The following is a 6,137-nucleotide window of genomic DNA, read 5'->3' on the forward strand; positions in this document are numbered from 1 at the left end:
CTTTTATCCCCCTCCTGAATTTAAAAGAAGAAAGAAAAACAAAACCCTTGTAATAAATATGCATAATCAAGCAAAACAAATTCTCACATTGTTCGTGTCCATGTTGCATTCTACATCTTGAAACCATCACCTCTCTTGTCAAAAGGGTAACCTAGCTCATTGTGAGTATTCTGGAATCATGGTTGATCATTGAGTTCTTTAAAGTTCTTAAATGTTTTAAAGTTCTTGGACTTTACAATTTAGCTATTATTATACAAATTGCTCTCTTGGTTCCATTCACTGCATCCTGCATCATTTCATACAACTCTTCCCAGGTTTCTCTGAAACTATCCTGTTTTTTAGTTTTATGGCACAATAGATTACATTCATGTAATCTACCATCATATTCATATATTATAATTTGTTCAGCCACTCCCCAATTGTTTCCATTTCTTTGTCATTATTTTTAAAAATCTGCCATAAACATTTTCACACATGTGAGTCCTTTCTCCCTTTCTTTTTATGTCATTAGGAGTAGTTGGCCTAGTAGATGCATCAGTGGATAATACTCTCAAATTAAGAAGCAAGAAATTGAACAAAACATAAATTAATTCAATTCCCAAAGGAAAAAATTCAGAACCAAATGAAATTACAAGCAGATTCTATCAAACATTCAAAGAACAATGTATTTTAATGTCATGTAAATTGTTTGTAAAATTGGGGGAAAAAATTCTACCAAATTCCTTCAGCTGTACAACTATGGCCTTGATAAGTATACCAGGGAGAGACAAAGAAGAAAAAGAAAACTATAGACTGATATCCCTAATCAGTATAGATGCAAACACAGGAACAATAAGAATATAGCTACAAAAACAGAAAAGTCATTAGTTAGATGAACATACAGAAGAAAACAAACAGTAGCATAGCAGTTGATAAACTGTTATAAAATATAAAAAAAAATATGTCTAAATATAAAAAATCTATAAAAAGGCTCTATCAGAATAAAGACTGCATCTGACAAATATTGTTGGGAAAATTGGGAAGAAGTTTAGCAGACATTATGTTTAGACAAGCATCTTGTATCATAAGCCACATAAAAGTTTCAAATGGATACATAATGTAGGTATAAAATGTCATCATAAATAAGTTAGAACAACATAGAATGAGATAACTTTTTGCACCTGCAGAAAGATTATGGGAAGAAAATTTTTGACTAAAAGGACAGAGAGGATTTACAAGACATAAAATAGATAATTTTGATCACATAGAATTGAAAAGTTACACAAACAAAATCAATGCACTTAAAACAAGGAAGGAAACAGTTAATTGTGAAAAAAATCTTTGCTGAAAGTTTCTCTGACATCCAAGATACATAAAGAATGGATTCAAATACACAAGAACAAAAGCTAATCCCCAATAAACATTAAATGGTCAAAGTATATGAAATAGGAAGTTCTCAAAAGAAGAAATCTATGCCATCAACAACCATATGAAAAAAATGCTCCAAATGACTAGTAACAAGAAAAATTCAAATTAGAACTGTTCTGAGACTCTACCTGAGAACCAGCAGATTGGCAAAGCTGACATAAAAAGGAAAAAAAATAATTGTTAGGAGGGCTGTGGAAGAACAAATACAAAAATGCAATGTTGAGAGAGCTATGAATCCAATGATCCAGTCATTATAGTAAGCAATTTGAAATTAAAAGTCACTGAACTGTGCTGACCTTTTAACATATTATTGCTAAGCATAATTAGCAAAGAGAGGAGAAACTAGGGAAAAAATATGTACAAAAATATTCACAGCAGCACTTTTTATTGTAGCAAAGAACTGGGAAGGAAGGAGGTGCTGTTTATCAATTGGGAATGACTGAACAAATTATGGCATATGACTGTCATAGAATAATATTGCTTATAAAAATAATGGAAAGGGTTGTATTCAGAGAAAAATAGAAGGACTTATATGAACTGATGGTGAGCAAAATGAGCAGATCCAAAACAAGTGATACAATGACTACAATACCATAGAGAAACACAGCTTGGAAAAATTTAAGAATTGATTTGATGCAATGAGCAATGCTTCTTTGTAAAACCATTGATAAACCATGCTGCCTACCTCTTAAGGGAGAGGTAATCGACTCAGGATGCTGAATGAGATATATGTTTTTGTTCATAGTGAATAGTAGGTGTTTTACTTGTCTATACTTATTTGTTACAAGGAAGAATTTGTTTTTAATTGTTGGGGAAGAAATAGGATCTCAGCAAGGAGAAAGAGCAATATTAAAGCTGGAAAAAAGGAAAAAAAGAAAGAAAGAAAACTATCATTGGGCAGTTTTTAAATGTATTTTACAGACAGAAGTTCAGAGGAAGAGGCAAACAAGAAAGACAACTTTGAAACTAATATTTTATTTATTAAAAAATGTTTGATGTAATAGAATCTCAGGTTCATATGCAAATCTCTTCTGTCCTTTTCTGAAGATGAAAATGTTCATTTTTGTTGGTATATATCAAGTTCAGAATAACAAAAAATAAAAATTATTAAAAAGAAAAAATAGTGATTCAGTCACCTACAGACTTTAAGTGTTAATAACTTGCTAAGTGACTTCCTTCTCTAAGCCTGTTTCATCATGTATATAATGGTAATTATCATATCACTTGTTCTGGATCTCCTTATTTTGCTCAGCATCAGTTCATATAAATCTTCCTAATTTTCTCTGAATTCAATCCTTTCCATTTTTTATGTTGCAATGTTATTCCATTACATTCAAATGCCATAACTGTTCAGTCATTCCCAATTTATGAATAGAGAAAAAGTGATTTCTAAAGGCTCTTCCACTTCTAAAATGTTATGTGCTAAGTTACCATCCAGTTGGGGCATCTGGGTGACACAGCAGATAGAGTACTGGGTCTGGAGTCAGAAAGATATGAATTTAAGTCTAGCTTCAGACACTTACTAGCTGTGTAACTTTGGGCAAGTCACGTAATCCTGTTTGCCTCAGTTTCCACATCTATGAAATGAATTGGAGAAGGAAATAGCAAACCATTCCAGTATCTTTGAAAAGGAAACCCCAAACTGGGTCACAAAGAGTCATAAATGACTGTACAGAAACAATAACCTTCCAGTTCTACAATCTAAAATTTATTCCAACTTTGAAATTTTATTTTCTGTTCTGACATTTTTGTTCTAACATCTCATTTATATTCCATATCAGAAGGTCTTTTCTACCTCTAAAACTGTAAGGTTTCTTTCAGCTGTAACATCCTAGCAGTCTATTATGGGGGAAGGGATGGGAAAGAAAAGTGGTGGGTAGTCAGAATGAGAAAAAGGTGCAAATACCATAGTCATCCCCACCCCCAGACACATCCTTATTCAAGAAGAGACAGCCAAGTATAATGAAAAGACCTCTGTTTCTAGAGTCAGAGGACCTGGGATAAAAGCCTACTCTGATGACTATTACCTGTAAAACCTTGGTCATGTTAACTAACCTCCTGGGCCTCAGTTTCCTCCTCCAGTAAATGAAGGCATTGGACTAAAGAGTCTCTGAGGTCCCTTCTAGCTCTCCTCATCCATGATTCTATAGCTTGGGAAAAGTAGGGGAGAAAAAAAGGGTCAGTTGTCTAAATCCTACCCCACCACCAAACACAGAAAGCATGAGAAAATTATGCAAATAATTTTACTTATGTCCCATCTGTCTTAAGCACTCTCTCTCAAACCAGAGAGAGTATTTTCAGCCCTAGACCTTAGAATATAGTGTTAAACCAGGAAGAGACCACAAAACATAGAATAATAGTCCTAGAAGAGCTTTAAAATATAGAATAGCACTGGAAAGTTCCTTAGAACATAGAATATTGGAGCAGAGGACATAAAATACTAAAGTAAAATTGTAAAGACCTTCATTTTACAGGTGAGGAAACTGAGGCAGAGAGAGAAGTGACTGCACAGATGATGACTACTCTCTAGGAATTGCAGGTGAGCACACATGGATCCAATAGGGCAAATCTACAGCAAAATTCCTTTTCTGGACCCCCAACCCAGAATAATGACTAGAAAGTTTCTTTTATCCCTGACCTTCAGTTTGCAGAACCCCAGATGGAGAGTCTCTGGTCCCTTTCCTCACTTTCCAATTCTGTTCACGGAACAGACCTCCCCACTCCCCACAGGATCAGGGCAGAAGTATGACCAGGGGGAGTCTTACCTGAAGTAAGGGTCCCTGGAGCAGAAGATATAGCTTGCAGCAATAGCAACAGACTGAATGAGAGATGTGGCCCTGGGGAGGAAGGAGGAGAGAAAGGTCAGAATGGAGAGAAAAGGACAAACTGGGAAATGAGATAAAGAAAAGGAGAGGGAGAGAGGGAGATGAAGCAGAAAAAGGGGAAAGAGGGGGGAGAGAGAAAGGAAAAGGAGAAGATAATGGAAAGGAGTGGAGGGAGGTGAGATAACAGGTGGAGGGCGAGAATAAGAGGAAAGTGGGCTAGAGAAATAGAAGAAAAGGGGAAGGAGAGGAGAGAGGTAAAAGAGAAGAGTAAGGGAAAGGGGAGGGCGAAGAAGACAAGTGAGGAGACAGAGGAGCCCGGACTGGGAGCATTAGGCTGCCCTGACTTAACTCACAAATCATGGTTAGCAGAGGGAGCGTAAGAGAGTCTATTAGCTGGTGAGCAGTCAGGAGTGCTGGACAGCTCCATCCTCTTGTAGCTCTGGGCTACCGCCTAGGCTCCTCCCACTCGTTTCTCTTCTCACTCCTGCTCTCTAAACCTCCAGTCAGCCCCGCCCTCCCAGACAAGGACTGGGAGGAGGAATAGGACCCGGTGGGACGCTGGAGTCGTTGAGGAACCTGTGGAACGGTTTCCTGGACTTTTAGAATCCTAGACTCGCAAAAAAAAAAAAAAAAAAAAGGGAGACCCGCAAATGCAAACTAAGAGTCCTATCTAAAATGCCTGACTAAATGGTGCTTGAATTCTTCCAGAACAGGTACTTCCCTACCTGGGAAGACAAGAAAGCTCCTTTTGTGGTTCGTTTCATTTTAAATTGATTATTCAGAAAATTTTTCTGCTAAACTGAACTCTGCCTCTAAATATCTCCAACACCCCGCTATTCCCTCCTCCACACCCAGGTGGCATGGTTCTGGAATCTTTCCATTGCCTGCATTGCAGGATTCCTCAAACAGGATCATGGAATTATAATGTGTAGAACTGGAAGGGACCTTAAGAGACCATCAAATCCACCATGACCCACTTTCTACAGAAGGAAGCTGAGGCTTAAGAAGGGAAGTGACTTGCCCAAGAAGCCCACCAACGAGTAAATAGCAAAGTTAGGATGGAAACACAGGTCCTCTAAATCCAAACTGCCACAACAGGCATGCCTACTTCTCATTTCTGTCCCTGACCCATTCTCCTGCCTCAGTTTCCTCAGTTCCAAGCTGGAGAATAGTGAAAAGGGCACAGAACTTAAAGTAAAAAAAAGAAACCTTAAGATGTTTGTGTTTATGTATGCATGTATGCATTTATATAAGCCTTCTATAGTTCCAGTCTGTCTATGACTCCTTTAAAGCCAACATACTTAAAGATCTTCTCTTTGCTTTCCAATCCCAGTCAACCAGTAGGGAATATTGCCACAAGAAAAGAATGAATCACCTTATCTTTTTATTTATATGTAGTTAAGGAAAACACTTCCATAATGGTCATGTTGTGAAAGACTAACTATATTTCCCTCCATCCTATCCTGCCCCCCACTTATTTTATTTTCTTCTTTGACCCTATCCCTTGTCAAAAGTATTTGCTTCTGACTACCCCCCTTCCCCAATATGAATTACCTTTTATCATACCCCCCCTCTTTCCCCTTTGCCTTTACTTTCCTATAGGGTAAGATAGCCAGCTGAGTGTATATGTTTTTCCCACCTTAATCCAAATCTGATGAGAGTAAGATTCATACATTTCCTCTCATCTCTCCCCTCTCCCCCTCCATTGTGAAAGCTTTTTCTTGACTTTTTTATGTGAGATAATTTACCCCATTCTATTTCTCCCTCTTTCCTTCTTCCAATATATTCCTCTCTCAGCCCTTAATTTTACTTTTTGGATATCATTCCTTCATAAACATCTTACCCTGTGCTATCTATCTATCTATCTATCTATCTATCTATCTATCTATCTATCTATCTATCTAT

This window comes from Petaurus breviceps, unplaced genomic scaffold (assembly GCF_028583685.1).
Source record: "Petaurus breviceps papuanus isolate PSGF00001 unplaced genomic scaffold, PetGlider_PUasm1.0 90879, whole genome shotgun sequence".
Classification (NCBI taxonomy): domain Eukaryota; kingdom Metazoa; phylum Chordata; class Mammalia; order Diprotodontia; family Petauridae; genus Petaurus; species Petaurus breviceps.